Below are 18,286 nucleotides of genomic sequence, written 5' to 3' on the forward strand. Positions count from 1 at the left end.
CTGGGGACCTGTGGGGTCTTGGTTCATATATCTGTACGTGCAAAGATTATTTGGAGACTTAGTGATGCTCCAGAATGAAGCATCAATATTTAATATGCTAAAAGAATTTAAAGGCTAAAAAGCCTTTATGCTAAGAGTCCTTGCTGTTTCCGTAGGATTCTGTGATACTTGGCACGCTTACCAGGGGTATGCTAACGTACTCACTGGTGATAATGGTCAGAGTGCTCCTAAAGGAGAAACTAAAATTCCAGTGCAGGTAACGAGGTCAAAAAACAAAACAAACAAAGCTCAGTCATATGTACACACACACACAAATACAAATGAGTGTATAAAACAGCTTTTAAAAAGCATTTTGGTCAAATAATTTTCAATATTCATATCATTTGACTGAAGAAACTTAATTTACTTCTGGGACTATGTATTCTGAGACAGTAATTCAAAGAAAAAGTTATATTCATCAAGATATTCATTGCATCCATACCTATAATAACAAAATCTTGGAACTGTCCAAATGTCCAACAGTTAAGAAAGGTAAATTTTGTTGAATCTACTCAGTGTAATATTTTGTTAGCCATAAAATAAAATTGTGGAGAATATGAAACAAAATTGGAAAATATTTAAGGTAAAATATTAAATGATGAGAAAGAAGAGACAATTATGCAATTTTCCTTTTCCTCACAAGTCACTATTCACCAATTGTCCCGCAGAAACCTCAAAAACAACACATCTAGGGCCAAATTTCTCCCTCAAAATTACTCTCCTTTCTGTGTTCCTTGTCTTGTTGAACTTTATTGCTATAAACACCAAACCGAGAATCTAGAAACCTTGGGGCTGTCTTTGAAGTTTTCCTCTCTGACAAAGTCTACCATCTCTATTCTCCATTCCACAGCCTATACCCTACTTGGTCTGCCCTTCACCATACCATGACTTACCACATAAAATAACCACCTTGATTTCTCCCTTCTGAAATAAATATATTCCACTAAACACAGAAGTGATCATGTCAGTGCTCCACTTAGAAGTATGAATGACACTTCAGTTACATAGGGGACACTATGTCAGCACATTTTCCTGTACGAAATGGTGACAAATATGAATTTGTATGTTTTCCCTCCACATGTTTAGTGAGGAATTTAAGAGTGGCAAGAGAGTTTGGGACTTTTGGTAATGAGAATAAAGGGTTTATGAAATTAGGGTTAGATGTGATATTGAAGATTTGGAGTGAACTGCCCACGTCGAAAGTTTTGACAGCCTAGTCCATGTAACCCCATTTTGTAGAAAGAAAATTACAGAATCTTATATATATGTGAATATATTTGAATAGGCATAGAGAAAGACATGAAAGGACACATACCAGGTTATTAACATAGGTTGTAGAGAAAGGTTGTTTTTTAGTTTATGTATCTATTTATTGAGTCAGTGGTTGTGGTAAACATGTGGTCATTTATGATGATGATGATGATTACTTTTATTTAACAGAATATTTTTAAGAAGCAGAACATAAAATGCAAGAAAAAAATGAAACACCACTGGTGACAATTTTATGTTATTAGATTAAGGGTTAGTGGCAAGAGAAAGTTTTACTTACATTCTAGATTGCCCAGTTCAGTTCTCTGGGACACGAGAGAATAAAAAGACTTAGAGGATATACATTTGGCTGTACTATAATTTCAGTTATAGCTATTTTCTCCCCCAGCATCTAGTAGATGTCTAGCAGAGTAGGAAGGTTAATAAATTTTAAAAAATTTATAATTGTTTGGAAATCATCTGTGACCCATGTTAAAAGAGACAATAATTTGATGCAAGTTGTATTTCTTTATATTTAACATAAGAGACAAAGTACTGAGAGCTTCTGCCTTCTTAGCACTGGGCAGAGGGATCTGAATGTAAAAGACTGCGAGTTGAGAAAAATCACAACAACCTTCAGTCCTTGAAAGTGACAGACGAAGTAAAAGACTCTTTAGGTTGTACCCAAACTCACATAAATAGAGCTCAAACATCTGCTCCTCGGGAGGCTACAAGCAAGAATTGATTGGGTGCACAGTTATCATTTGAATCTGCATAAGGATTAAAACATTTAATCAATAGATATTGAATAAGTAATTCGTCCGTAGTCTGCTAAAGGAGAAATATGTTGCAGGCATATTCCTTTAGAAAGGTTAAGTATTGTCTTTCTCAATCACTTTCAAGAACAATTAAAATTTTAATTAACAGCATCCTACTTTATTTGGCCAGAATTTTAAACACCCATTTAGGAAAACTGCTTCATTTACCAGCTATTACTGGGTATCTTTGGCAAGCATCACGGAGAAAAGAAGCTGAAAGTCAAATTGCTTTCAGAAAGATGCATCATTCAACTTTTCTTGATTCTTTGCACTATAACTTTTCTTTTGCTTCAATGATTTTTGCTCTTTTGATGGTCTAAAATATATAGTATATGGTGCTGAGTATAAAATGCATAATTAGTGTGAAATAAATTTTCATTATGATTCTCATTCCGTGGTTGATATAACTCTGTGTTTTGCACCAGTCTTGCACATTATATTATGGTTTATTTCTTCAACCTTTTGATATTTTTTAACAAGACTATTAGGAATTAACTAAAAGATAAAACTAGCAAGCAAAGAATAACTATATAGAGCTGGAAAAATGCATAGTTAAATTTCATGACTCCATAATAGATATTTCATAAATTTAAATGTTTTTCATCTAAAAGTTTCTCAATTAACATCCACCAATCATCCAATTTCTTTTGTGTTTCTCCTCTCCTCTGTATTATTTGACGCAGTTGAAATTCAGTCTAGTATCTCTTCCTCAGGGAATGCTTTCCACTGTTCCACTCTGCCAAAGAGGCTGGTAGCTCTCCTCTGTCTTCCGAGTTATCCTCTCTGGACTTTCACTCTACCTGTCATGAGATGTGTGGTGTTATTGGTTTACTTGCTATTTTTCTTGCAAAGATGAATTCACTATTTTTCCGATAGCTTTTATGCAATACTTATGAAGAGACAATTAGATAATTAAGCATACATTTTGTACCACTTATTTATCCCTCTTATTGCTCTTTACTACTTTTTGCATTTCTGGTATCATTTTCCTTCAGTCTGAAGACATCCTTTTACTGCAATGTGTCTTTAGCGTGGGTCTAGTAGGCAAATATTTTCTCAGTTTATATTTGCATTGGATTTTCTTCAATTTACTTTCACTTTTGAAGAATATTTTTTCTAGATATAAAATGTGAGGTTGGTAGTTTTGTTTTGATTTTTTGCCCTGGCACATTAAAGACACTGATTTATTATTTTCTGGCTTTCATCATTTTTCTTGCAAAGTCAATTTTCAGTCTTGTTGCTGCCCCATTGACAGGAATATATATTGTTTCTTTGACTAATTTTAAGATTTTCTAAAGATTTGTGTCTTTCTCCTTGATCCCCTTAGTTAGTTGTACTATGATGTAGCTAAGGGACTCTTCATATGCAGACTGCTGGGGGTTCTCAAACCTCCTACATGTCTATGTTGGTGTCAACCACTGAGTATAGAATTTTAGGGCCATTATCTCTTCAAAAATTATTTTTTCCTTATTCTTTGTCTCTTCTTTTTCTCTGACAAAATTCGCATTTATGGTAGACTTTACAATCTTTGTGTATTGCTCACTCTTTTTTTCTCTTCATGCTTAAATTTGGATATATTCTACAAATTTATATAGTCCAACTAACTAATCTTCTTTCATCTTTGTTTAACTTATTCAATTCTTAATCTTCATTCCTATATTTTTTTAAGTTCTAGAATTTCCATTTTATTCTTTTCTATTGATTCCAGTTCTCTGGTGAAAATTTCAATCTTGTTATCCACTTTATATATCATCTTAATTAAAGTTATTTTAAAGTTCATGACTGATAACTTTAACATCTTTGTCATCTATGTTTTTTTCTGCTTTCTTTTCTTTTAGTCCTATTCCTAGGTATATTTGTCAACTTTTGCTTATATTCAAGATATTTTGTATGAAAAAATTGGAGATATTCTGGATGATTTCATCATCCTGCAAAGAAGATGCATCCAGTTCTCTGGCAGGAGCAGAGGACCTGAGCACCTCAATCTAATCAGGGACTAAATTTAGTCTGTGCTGGTTTCAGTCTTTGTAATTATTGTTTCCTCTCTGTTTCCCCACTGCTGGTGTGTAGTCCTACAGAGTTCCAGCTGAGTGTCTGAGGGTTTCATGAGATGTCCCTCCATTGCTGGGGCCGGAAATATAATTTTAACTCTCAGGCAAAGTAGCATGACAGTCCTTCTCTGTCCCTCAGTTGCTTTATCTCAGTCTTTTTATACTCTTGTCTTGTGAATCCTATTCCCAAATGTCTTCTGGGAAAAATTAATGCTAAATGTTCGGCTTATTTCTCTACCTTCTCTCTGGGATTTTGTTGCTTCAAATCCAGGCTGCCACAACACCACAGATTTCAATTTTTGCCTTTCTGGCTCTGCGAGTTGCCTAAAAGCCTGAAATCTACTCTGCATTTTAGTGGAAATTCTCTGCCTGGCTCTTGACCTCATGCTCTCTTCCAGTAACTGACAAATGTCCTGAGTGAAAAGAGGCAGGCAGAAAAGTGAGATCATCTCAGTTAGCTTCTTTTTAAGCCATTGTTGCTTTGGCAATTTCTGACACGTTCAAATAAGTTTTTAGAATTTTATATGGCTTTCTGTTGTTTTTGTTGTTATTGTTAGGAATGCGTCAAACTATTCCACCATAGCCAGAGTGGAAGTTAATATTCTGTATTTTATCGATGGAGAATGTAATCGTTTCTATATTTTGGATTATTTTACCAGTCTTGTTTGTTTGTTTAAGAAATTGATCAACTGTATTCATCTTCAGTCATCTATCTCTTGTTCAATGACCTGCCAAACTGAGCAGTTGACCCTATGACACTGTCTGACCACCTGGCCTTGGTAGACAGCTCTCTCCTGTATAGTTATCTACAATAATTTTAGTCATCATCTCTTTCTAATGTATATTTGAATTGTTTTATTTATCAGCTATGGTTATTTTAAATAAATTTCTGATTAAGGCATTCATCCATTCTGTTTTGCTACATTTACTTTCCTTTTTATAATTTATGGTTTGATTATTTTGATATTTGATCATCCACACACCTGGAGTTTGTTTAGTGTATAGTGAGAGATCTAAATTAATTTTCTAAAAATCCAATTTGCCACCAGTTACACCACTATCATTTTTTTCCATCTGAGTTTGATTATAGTTTCATTTGTGTGTTTCTTTTTTTATTATAGTTTAAGCTTTTTTTTTAATTGCAGTAGCATTGGATTATAACATTATATAAGTTTCAGGTGTACAGGTGTAATATATTTTGAATTCTGTGTAGATTACATCATGTTCACAACTTAAAGACTAATTGCAATCCATCACCACACATGTGCATAATTACCCCTTTCACTCTTCTTACTCCCCTCTTCCCGTCTGGTAAACACCAATCCAATCTCTGTTGCTATGTGTTTGTTTGTCATTGTTTCTATCTTCTACTTATGAGTGAGATCATACAGTATTTGACTTTCTCCCTCTGATTTATTTCACTTAGCATAATACACTCAATTTCCATCCGTGTTATCACAAATGGCTGGATCTCATCATTTCTTATGGCTGAGTAGTATTCCATTGTGTATATATACCACATCTTCTTTACCCATTTGTCCCATGATGGGCATCTAGGTTGCTTCCACGTCTTGGCTATTGTGAATAATGCTGCGATGAACACAGTGGTGCATGTATCTTCATGCATTTGTGTTTTCAAGTTCTTTGGATAAATACCCAGTAGTGGAATAGCTGGATCATATGGTAGATCTATTCTTAATTTTCTAAGGATATTCTATACTGTTTCCACAGTGGCTGCACTAGTTTGCACTCCTACCAGAAGTGTACGAGAGTTCCCTTCTCTCCACGTCCTCTCCAACACTTCTTGTTTCCGGTCTTGTTAATTATAGCCATTCTGACTGGAGTGAGGTGATATTTCCTGTAGTTTTGATTTGCATTTCCCTGATAATTAATGATGCTGAACGTCTTTTCATGTACTTGTTGGCCATCTGTATATTTTTTTTGGAGAAATTTCTGTTCATATCTTTTGCCCATTTTTCAATTAGGTCGTTGGGTTTTTTTATTGTTGAGACATATGAGTTCTTTGTATATTTTGGATATTAACCCCTTATCTGATATATGGTTTGAAAATATCTTCTCCCAGTTGTTAGGTTGTCTTTTTGTTCCATTGATGGTTTCCTTTGCCGTGCAGAAGGTTTTTAGTTTGTTGCAGTCCCATCTGTCAATTTTCCTATTGTTTTCTTTGTCCAGTCAGACAGAGCATTTGAAAAAATACTGCTAAGACCAATGTCAAAGGGCATACTGCCTATGTTTTATTCTAGAAGTTTCATGGTTATAGGTCTTACATTCAAGTCTTTAATCCATCTCAAGTTGGTTTTCCTGCTTGGTGTAAGATAATGGTCTACTTTCATTCTTTTGCATGTGGCTGTCCAGTTTGGTCAACACCATTTATTGAAGAGAATCTCTTTTCTCCATTGCATGTTCTTGGTTCCTTTGTCGAAAATTAGCTGTCCATATTTGTCTGGGTGTATTTCTGGGGTCTTGATTGTGTTCCATTGATCTGTGTGTCTGTTTTTTGTGCCAGTACCATGCTGTTTTGGTTACTACCATAGCTTTGTAGTATATTTTGAAATCAGGGAGTGTGATACCTCCAGCTTCATTCTTTTTGCTCAGGATTCCTTTGTCTATTCAGGGTCTTTTGTTGTTCCTTATAAATTTCAGGATTCTTTGTTATATTTCTGTGAAAAATGTTGTTGGAACTTTGATAGGGATTGCATTGAATCTATAGATTACTTTTGGAAGTATGGACATTTTAACTATGTTAATTCTTCCCATCCAAGAGCATGGAATATCTTTCTATTTCTTTGTGTCTTCTTCAATTTCTTTCAACAATGTTTTATAATTTTCAGTGTACAGCTCTTTCACCTCTTTGGTTAAGTTTATTCCTAGGTATTTTATTCTATTTGTAGCAATTGTAAACGAGATTGTATTCTTAATTTATTTCTGCTACTTTGTTGTTAGTTTACAGAAACACAACTGATTTTTGTATGTTGATTTTATTTCCTGCAACTGGACTGTATTCATTTATTATTTCTAAAAGTTCTTTAGTGGATTTTTTAGAGTTTTCTATATATAAAATCCTGTCTGCAAATAGTGACAGGTTCACTTCTTCTTTTCCAATTTGGACACTTTTATTTCTTTTTCTTTCCTGATTACTCTGGGTAGGACTTCCAAAACTATGTTAAATAAGAGTGGTGAAAATGGGCATCGTTGTCTTGTTCTTGTTCTTAGAGGGGTAGCTTTCAGTTTTTCTCCATTGAGAATAACATTAGTTGTGGGTTTGTCATATATAGCCTTTATTATGTCAAGGTATTTTCCTTCTATACTCATTTTATTTAGAGTTTTTATCATAAATCAGTGCTGTATTTTGTCAAATGCTTTCTTTGCAACCGTTGAAATGATCATGTGATTTTTATTCTTCATTTTGTTAATGTGGTGTATCCCATTCATTGATTTTCAGATGTTGAACCATCCCTGCATCCCTGGAAGAAATCTCACTTGATCATGGTGTATGATCTTTTCAATGTATTGTTGTATTTGATTTGCTAGGATTTTGTTGAGAATTTTTGCATTGATGTTCATCAGTGATATTAGCCTATAATTTTCTTTTTTTGTGTTGTCCTTGTCTGGTTTTAGTAGCAGGATAATGTTGGCTTCATAGAATGAGTTGGGAAGCTTTCCCTCCTCTTAAATTTTTTGGAAGAGATTGAAAAGGATAGGTATTAAGTCTTCTTTGAATGTTTGGTAGAATTCACCAGGGAAGCCATCTGGTCTGGACTTATTTTTTGGGAAGTTTTTGATTATTGTTTTAATCTCCTTACTGGTGATTGGTCTAATCAAATTCTCTACTTCTTCTTGATTCAGTTTTGGAAGGTTGTACGATTCTAAGGATTTATCCATTGCTTCTAGATTATCCAATTTGTTGGTGTACAGCTTTTTGTAGTGTTCTCGTATAATCTTTTTTATTTCTGCAGTGTCATAATTTCTCCCCTTTCATTTCTGATTTTACTTATTTGAGCCTTCTCTCTCTTTTTCTTGGTGAGTATAACTAAAGGTTTGTCAGTTTTGTTTACCTTTCAAAGAACCAGCTCTTGGTTTCATTGATTTCTTTTATTTTTTTCTAATCTCTATTTCATTTATTAGTGCTCTGATTTTGGGATTTGTTTGTTCTTCTTTTTCTAGTGCCTTTAGGTATACTGTTAGATCATTTATTTGAGATTTTTATTGTTTGTTGAGGTAGGCATGAATTACTATAAACTTCCCTCTTAGAACTGATTTTGCTGTATCCTATAGATTTTGGAATGTCATATTTTCATTTTCATTTGTCTCTAGGTATTTTTTTTATTTCTCCTTTGATTTCTTCACTGACCCAATTGTTATTCAGTATCATTTTGTCTAATCTCCACATTTTTGTGACTTTTCTGATTTTCTTCCTATAGTTGATTTCTAGTTTCATACCTTTGTGGTCAGACAAGATGCTTGGTATTATTTCGATCTTCTTTCCTGTATTGAGACTAGTTTTGTGGTCTAAAATGTGATCAATCTTAGAGAATGTTCCATGTGCATTTGAAAAGAATGTGTATTCTGCAGTTTTGGGATGGAACATTCTCTATATATCTGCTAAGTCCATCTGGTTTAACATGTTGTTTAAGGCTAGTGTTTCCTCATTGATATTCTGTTTGGATGATCTATTCATTGATACAAGCAAAATGTTAAATCCCCCTACTATTATTGTGTTACTGTCTATTTCTCCTTTTATATCTGTTAATAATTGTTTGTATATTTAGGTGTTCCTGTGTTGGGTGCATAGATATTCACAAATGTTATATCCTCTTGTTAGATTGTTCCCTTTATTATACTGTAGTGCTGTCTTTGTCTGTTGTAACTGTTTTTGTTTTAGTCTATTTTGTCTGATATAAGGATTGCTACCCCTGCTTTCATTTCTTTGCCATTTGCATGGAGTATCTTTTTCCATCCTTTTACTTTCAGTTTGTGAGTCGTTTTTAGGTCTAGAGCATGTCTCTTGTATGCAGCATATATATGGATTTTGTTTTTTCATCCAGTTGGCCACCCTATGTCTTTTGACTGGAGCATTTAGTTCATTGACATTTAAAGTAGCTATGATAAATATGTATTTATTGCCATTTTGTTACTTTTTTTCTGGGTATTTTAGTAGTTCTTCTCTGTTCCTTTCTTCTTCTCTTGTTCTCTGCCCTTGGGTTTTAATGACTTTCTTTAGAAATATGTTTGATTTCTTTTCTCTTACTTAGTTGTTTATTTACCTTTAGTTTCTCATTTGTGATTATCATGAGGTTCACATATAACATTCTATGTATATAGCAGTCTCTATTGAGTTGATAATCTCTTTACTTTGACCTCTTTCTAAAAGATCTACTCTAATACTCCTTTCCTCCCAAATTTTATGTTTTTGAAATTATATCTAATCTCTTATTTTCTGTGTGTCTAACTATTACCCTCTTATCACTGAAATAGGTAATTTTAATACTTTTCTCTTTCAACCTTCATATTATCTTGATAGGTGGTTGATCTGCTACTTGTAGTGTATTTTTGCTTTTACCAGTGATTTTATTGCTTTTTAAAATATATATGTATGTGTATATACACATATATATATAATTTTATTATTCCTATTTGTGGTTTTCTCTTTCCCACCTAAATAAGTCCCTTCATCATTTCTTGTAGAACTTGTTTCTTGGTCACAAACTCGTTTAAGTTTTGCTTGTCTGGGAAACTCTATCTCTCCTTCAATTCTGAATCATAAGCTTGCTGGATAGAGTATTCTTGGCTGTAGGTTTTTTCCTTTCAGCATTTTAAATAAGTCATGCCACTCTCTTCAAACTTGTGTGGTTTTGGCTGAGAAGTCCACTGATAGATTTCTGGGCTTTCCTTTGTATGTTACTGCTGTCTTTCTCTTGCAGCTTTTAGGATTCTTTATCTTTCATTTTGGACATTTTAATTATTATGTGTCTTGGTGTGGCCGTCTTTGTGTTTTTCTTGTTTGGTGCTCTCTGTGCTTTCTGTACTTGGATGTCTGTTTCTTTCCTTAGATTAGGAAAGTTTTCAGCTATTATTTCTTCCAATAATGTCTCTGCGCCTTTGTCTCTCTCTTCTCCTTCTGGGACACCTATAATACAGATGTTAGTGCACTTGATATTGTCCCAGAGGGACTTGAACTGTCCCTTAGACTATTCTTATTCTTTTTAATTCTTTTTTCTTTTATCTGTTCAGCTTGGGTGATTTCCTTTCGTCTTTCCTCAAGCTTCCTGATCCATTCTTCTGTATCATCAGCTCTGCTACTGAGGCCAGTGAATTTTTCATTTCCAGCATTGTATTCTTCCTTTCTGGTTGGTTCTTTTTTTTTTTTTAAAGATTTTATTTTATTTTCTTTTTTCTCCCCAAAGCCCCCAGTACATAGTTGTATATTCTTTGTTGTGGGTCCTTCTAGTTGTGGTATGTGGGACGCTGCCTCAGCGTGGTTTTGATGAGCAGTGCCATGTCCGCACCCAGGAATCGAACCAACGAAACACTGGGTCGCCTGCAGCGGAGCGCGTGAACTTAACCACTCGGCCACGGGGCCAGCCCCTGGTTGGTTCTCTTTTATATTTTCCAGTTCTTTGTTGACGTTCTCACTGTGTTCATCCAGTCTTCTCCCAATATCAGTGAACATCCTCATGAGCTTTTATTTGAACTTTGTCAGGTAGATTGTGTATTTCTGTTTCATTTAGTCCTTTTTCTGGGGTTTTGTCCTATTCCCTTGCTTGGAATGTATTCCTTTGCCTCCTCATTATGCCTCTTTCTCTGTGCTTATATCTATGTATTAGGTGAGTCAGCCATGTTTCCTAATCTTGGAGAAGTGGCCTTGTGTAAGAGACGCCTTTTGAGGCCCACCAGTATGCTTCCCTCTCATCACCAGTCCTAATGTTCCTAGAGTGACCCCTGTGTGGGCTACTTGTGTCCTTAAGTTGCTCTTTTTGCTGGTACCCAAGGAGTCTAGGCATTCTCTTCCTGGCTGACTGTAAATCAGGTTTGGGGAGCCCCAGTGTCATTGACTACAAGGTCTAATAGCGCACTCCTGTTGCAGTTTTTATGTTCATTGGTAGGTACCCAGTTTGCTAGGCTCAGTGGCTTACAATTGCTGTAGGCCTCAGGCCTGCAAGGCTGTTTTCAGCTCTCTCAGGATTGCAGCTGAGTGGGACTGGCCCCGGGCATGGGAGCACCCCATTGTTTTAGGCTTTGGAAGGCAGGGCTGATCCCCTTTGTGAAACAGAGGTCTTATGCCACTAAAACGCCCCACCCTCCACAGGTCCACACACTGTCAACATGATCCTGGCCTATGCACACTTCCCAACCCCCTGGATTGTAGCCAGTCACCCCACTGCAAAGACCCCCACATCTCCACCAACGCTCCCCACAGTTCAACTGGTCCTCACACAGACGTTACCCCACAGAAGCAGACACACCTGCCTACCTGCAGAGGATCAAGGCACCCAGTCTATGCAAGCAAACAAGTAGCCTGAGGGTTTGCTGTTTGGTGGGGCTGGTCCCTAGGGTGGGCTGGCTGAACTGGATTAAATCTGTGCTCTAGTGGTTGTGGCAGACCCCTGGGCTAACAGGCCAAGGGAAGAACTCCAATGGCATCTGCCAGTGTCTGTGTCAGCCTGCTTTGTTCTAGGTCACAACAATGGTCACCGCCAATGTCTCAGTCTCTGGAGAGGTCTCACCTCTCACTGAGATGCATCCAGAGCCTACTGGATGATTCTCTTTTCACCAAAGGACTGTGTACCTCTCTTTCTGGTGATTTTATGTTGGTCTATGAGATGGGTAAATTTGTGTGTGGGCCTATTAAGATCTGACTTTATTCCACTTATGTGGATAACTTTTCTGGAGGTATTCTCCATTGCAGTTAATAGTCAGTGATGTCAGACATTATGATACTTGTCTCTGTTGTGCTGAGCCTGAAGGACGCTTATAGCAGTAGCATGCCACTACTAAGATCTCCACTTCTGAAGGGAGGGCTGTGAACTTTAGGGTGGCTCCCGCCCTGCCAGGTCTGAAGCTCTGTGGCTCTCATAGGTGGCTTTTTTTCTCTCCATAAGGAATTTCTGCCTCTTCCTCCTTAGTCAAGACTGGTCCTTTTTGTGGGGGTTCTTTTTATCCAGTTCTCAGTTCTCTTTCTGGGGCAATTTTTCCAGGAATAGTTGTAACCTTGTTGTATTCATGGCAGGAGATGAGTTTAGAGTCTACCTATGCTGCCAACTTGATGAGATCTCCCCTCTATCATTAATTTAATATTTTCCTTACCTGTTCATTTCTGATGTCTCCTTTATTATTTATTAGTACATGTTAGAGATTATAGTTTGGTGATATCTATTTCTTCCCATTAATCTGTCCTTTCTTCATTACAATACTGTTATATATACACATAGTATACATGTTTGGAAGAACTGATTGTTCCCTTTATCTTTCAGGAGTTTCATATTTTTAGAACTATAATTTTCTTTGCATTTTAGGATAGATTTTCATCTTTCCTAAAAAAAAAAAATTTGAAGGATATTTTTATTAGAACTACAATGAATAAACATATACAGTTACCGGGGCCTGCCTGGTGGCAGAGTGGTTGAGTTTGCTGTGCTCCACTTTGGTGGCCCAGAGTTCAGGGGTTCTATCCCAGCCTTGGACATATACCATTCATCAAAGCCATCCTGTAGTGGTGACCTATGTACAAAAATAGGGAAAGATTGGCACAAATGTTAGCTCAGGGCCAATCTTCCTCACCAAAATAAATAAATAAATAAATAAATAAATAAATAAATAGAATAGAATAGAATATGCATTTACAGGGCCAGCCCCAGTGGTCAAGTGGTTAAGTTTGGTGTGTTCCACTTGGGTGATCCTGGTTCGGTTCCCAGGAAAAGACCTACATCACTTGTCTGTCAGTGGCCATGCTGTGGTGGTGGCTCACATATAAAAAAGAGGAAGATTGGTAGTGGATGTTAGCTCAGGGCAAATCTTCCTCAGAAAAAATTTTTTAAAAGCATTTAAAAATTATTAGAATTGATGTGTTTACAGTACCAAATATTTCCTTTTAGGAAGATGGTATTGATCTCATTTGTTGAAAGTACTTTTAGATCTCAAAATAATCAGACATTTTATTTTCTATTAGTTTTACCTATTTCTTTTTATTCCTAGATATTTTATATGTTTTTGCTATGTTTTGTTTTATACATCTTATGGTGTTTCTCTACCATTGCATTTTATGAATTAGAATAAGATTTTCTACTGAATAGTTTAAAAATATCCATAGTTTATCAGTCATTTTACATTCTGTTTTGTTTTTAATTCTCACCATACTTTTAATTATTTTTTTTAATTGAGCTATAGAATCATGCTACTTGTGAGTAAGAGCAATTTAAGGATATTCAATCAGATTTTGAGAAAATAATAGCAATTTTACCTCCTCTTATTTAATAACTTTATTTTATATTTCTGTTTTATATCTTTTTTTTTGAGCCAAGATGTCTCCCAAATAACTTCAACTATTAAGCATAATGGTTGATCACATTTTGTCATAAAAATTTTTTATACAGTTACAGGTATACTCTTCAAATTCTAATATACTATTTTTATCAGCAATAAATAGTGAATTGAGTTAAATAATCTCTTACTGTCTTTCAGATGATCTTCTTTTTATTATTAATAACTTTATAAACCTACTTGATATCATAATCTATATTATTAAATATTCTAACATTTTCTCTAAGCTTTTATTTATCACATAAAAGCTATGTAGTGGTGACTTTTAAAATACACTATTGAATGTTCTTTTCTAATTTTTGCTTGACTTTCACATTTTGTATCTAAAAATACCTTGCTTGTATCTTACTTTTTCATGCTACCATTGATAGTTCTTAGAATCTGTTATGTTTGCTGTACAGAAAGAATTAATAGCTTTTGAGCTATTCCAATATCCTTGAAAAGCTTATACAGTATCTGTAACTTGTTATTTGAGAACATTTACAGATAAAACCATCTGAATACAGAATACATTTTGTAAAATAATCCCTTGACAATTTTATCAATTTCTTTTCTGTTATTGGGTCTTATTCAAATTTTGTGCTTTTTCTTGAGGCAATTTTGGCAATTTCTAGTGGACAGAAACTATCCATTTCATTGAAAATTGTATCTTATTGACTTATGGAACAATATTTGCTAAAACTTTCCGTTACAAAGAAATCTATTTCATCTTAGTTTTCATTATTCTGTATAATTTTGTTGTTTGTCACATTTTTCCCTTTTAAGCATTATGCCCATTAAACAAAACAAACCAAACTAAAACATAGCAAAACAAAATGTACCCTTAACCTTGCCCAAAGAACTTTGTGTGACTTGATATAAAGACAGAGAACACAGATTATCCTCAGCTCCCTCAGTCAACCCCAATGTGGATAGACACTTCTTTTCTAATATGAAGCTGGAAGTTACATTTTTTTTTTTAGCATCTCACAGTCTTCTTGATTCCCAGTAGGTACAATATTTGGAGAATAAAAAATTCATTGTGCTAAGGCCCTAAAGGGCAATATGAAGAAAGATTGATAGAACCAAGGCTGAGTCATGCAACCCTTGGAGTTTTATACCACTAGTACACAGTTGCTAAAGAACACTTCAGAGGCATTGCTCCAGATCCTCTTTCTGCCAGCAACAATGCATTCTTTGGTATTGTATATTTGTGCATCCCGGATGGGTCTCGGTCTTTTCCCTGTTGCTAATGTCTCTTATTGCTTGTCATCTAGTATGACAATTTCTACTCTACCTCACTTATTTAGACCCATCTTCATCCCCCTCTGCTCTCTGTCCATCTCTTGGTCAGTTCAGCTCTGTTTTGCTGGCTCCATGCCTTGAATTTCTCTTGGGCTCCTAGTACAGTTAACCAAGACCCCTCATTGAGACACATGATTTAGGTTGAGGGGACATCTTTAGTTTGAGCATTCATTCTTTCTTAATCCTGTCTACTTAATGTGGGGGTTGTTAAAACTATGCCATATAGCTCATGTATATTATTCCTTTTGATCTATTTCTAGAAATTTTTCATGTAAAATGAGGAATAGGAAGGGTGGTAGTGTTTAGAAGTCTCATTATAGAGTTTAAATCATATCAGGAAATATTCTCTTCATCCCATCAGTATTCTAATGTACTTCCTCTCTCAATGTCAAAAGGTATAAACTCAGTGGAGACACAGAAATTGGGGACTGTTATAGTTCAATAGCAGATATTTTGGTCTACGCTTAAATGAACAGGAGGGATGGGGAAGTTTCTGAGGCTGTTTAATGCTAGAAAACAAAAAATATTTATCAAAGAATAGTGGAAAAAGAGCACTGGGGACAGAAATACTGTGATATTAACTGCATTCGTGGCCAGAGTATGGAAGGCAGGCGCTCAGATATATAAAGGGGAGTTTGAGATGATGGAAGACAAGAGGTCAGGAAGAAGAGATTGTAGAAGAGAATAACTTCAGTTTATTAGTCCCAGAAAAATATGGAGTTGAGACCACAACCCCTGATAAAATGGCATCAGTTAAATCAATAAGTGAATAAATGGAAAATATATTATAGAGCATAAACATAATGCACACTTTTTATAAATGCTACTGAACCCTGCTCAATTAAATCTAACTGTAGAGATGTTGGCTATAATTAAGCAAAGGTTGGACATTATAAGTATTTCAGCACCCTCCTCATTTCCAAGAATATTATAATAAACGGTACAGAATTTTTCAAGCAATGATGTGTAAAAAGAATCCAGAGAGTCTATGAGAAATGAGAAAATTCAGAAATGGGTAGCTTGAGGCTGAGAAGAATTTATGCCAAAGATATAAAACTTTAGAAGTCATTTCAAGAGACAATAATATGTAATATAGAAAAAAATGCCTAAGTGTCTAATACGACACCTTATTTTCTCTAAATGTTGATTTAAATTATTTAAAATGTGAATTTCCTTTGTTCTCAAAAATAGTTATGTTGGATTACAAAATTAAATGTAACGTAGAATAAAAGAATTAACGATACCATTAATGATACAATTAATAGTGATGCAGAACAGAGACCAATCGAAGCTGTGATTCTTAATGTTTGGTAATGATGTATCTCTTTGAGAATCTGATGAAAGTTTTGGGTCCTATTTTGAGAATGCATACATACAATCTTAGGGATTTCACCAATTTTCTGAAGCCCAAATCATGTATAATTAGAATAATAACTTCTGTTTAAAGGTAACAAAAAGAATGTATTCGTGAGATTTTAACTTCATAAATTTGTCATTTGAGGCCATTAAAGTTGGTTCTGAGGTTCTTAACAACTGAATTAAAAAAAGAGATGCATTTAATCCAGTTTCAATGCTATTTGAGGTTCCTATTCACTATAAATAGATTAAAAATAGCTGATCTGGCTTGTGCTAAAAAAAGAAACATGATCCCCATGCCTTATGAATAGGGAACAGAGGAAGGGCTAGGAAGTCCTGTGCTCTTTTGTTCCCCACTCATTTAGATACCAGGCCTTGGTCTCTATGTGAAGGTTCAGGAATACCAGCCTAAGTGTCACCGTTGAGAGAACAAATACCAGTCGGCTTTTTGATTTAACTTGTGGCTCAGCATCTCAACTCAGTCAGGAGACTGAGCTCTGCTCCTGAACCCTGACTTCAAACAGCAAATGTTGATTTCTCTCCTTTGTGGCTTCTTGAAATGAAAGTGTCTATTCGACTCTCTAAAAATAAGGATATGATACAATAACAAGAAGAAAAATCATATTTATAGTTAGGACTGCTTTCATCAGCCCAATGAGAGGCTATTGTCCAGATCTTGATTATTCACTCAAAGCAGAAAGAGGAGTATCTGCTGAATTGACCTTGTCTATAGCCATTCTGTTTCTTAAATCATAAGTTAGCAATTGTATGCAAAGGTATTTGAAGCATAAATATAACGTACACCAAGACTTCCAGTGTGAAAACTCCAAGGATAATAGCTTCCTGGTCTAGGTTGAATAAAATCTGTAGTTGAATTTTTAAAATGTTACTATTTATACATTGGTTGAGTGGGGTGATTACTGGAGTTAATTCTCTGCTGTCATTTAAGTAGAGATTTTGCCATTGACCTCAACCATAGGCAAATGTCACAAATGAAAGTACATTTGCCATGGGCCATAGATGAAAGCACAGAAAATGCAGAAATTTTGTTAGTAGTAGCAAGAAATAGAAACATTAATAGAGCTTCCTATTGGTGAAGAAGCCCCAGTGAGCAGAAGAGACACCAATAATTCCAGAAAGCAAGTCATAACTCAAACTCACTTAAGGCAAAGTTCTCTAATGGACAATAGATTTTCTTGTTACAGCCAGCTTTCTTGGTGATGAAGAGTTCCTCACTCAGAGGGGCTGAATTGTTACAGCAAGTGGTCACAGCAACATCAAACCATCCTTTACCAGCTCAGTATTGTGTCATAGCATTTTCATTATCTGACAAAAAAATTAAATAAATCAGTATAGAAGGGAACTAACATTTTTATAGCTTGCACTATGTAACAGGACTATATCATATATGATCCCCTTTATTACAATAGCTGTAGGCAGTATATCTCATTTTTATTTATAAAGGAAAAAGCTGCAACTCAGAAGCTAGCCTAAAGACACATATTGTGGAACTTGGAGTTGTAGAGACAAAAACTTTCCTGGATAAAAACTTAAGTTTTTATTATATAAGTCTATGCTGTAGACTTTCCAAGATAGGAGAAACTATTTACACAGGAAGACAAGCACAACTTAGGCAGAGCATGGGTCTGGCTGGACAGTGTTTAAGAACTGGGACACGATATGGGGGTATACAGCGTGTATTCATGGAACCAGTAAGAAAATATAGAAAACTACTTCTAACAGTGAATCAAAGTAGATGTTTTGAAATTTGATTGCTTATCCAAGAGAGAGAAACGAACTGTATAATTTACAGCATTGAAGCAGAATCAGTGAGGGAAACAGCAAGAGAACTACTGAATGATGTCTACTGAAGCAGATGACCAAGAAGAAAGCATGGTGGAGTTCCTAAGGTGATATTACATGACCCAGTAGTGG

This window comes from Equus quagga, chromosome 4, assembly GCF_021613505.1.
Source record: "Equus quagga isolate Etosha38 chromosome 4, UCLA_HA_Equagga_1.0, whole genome shotgun sequence".
Lineage (NCBI taxonomy): Eukaryota > Metazoa > Chordata > Mammalia > Perissodactyla > Equidae > Equus > Equus quagga.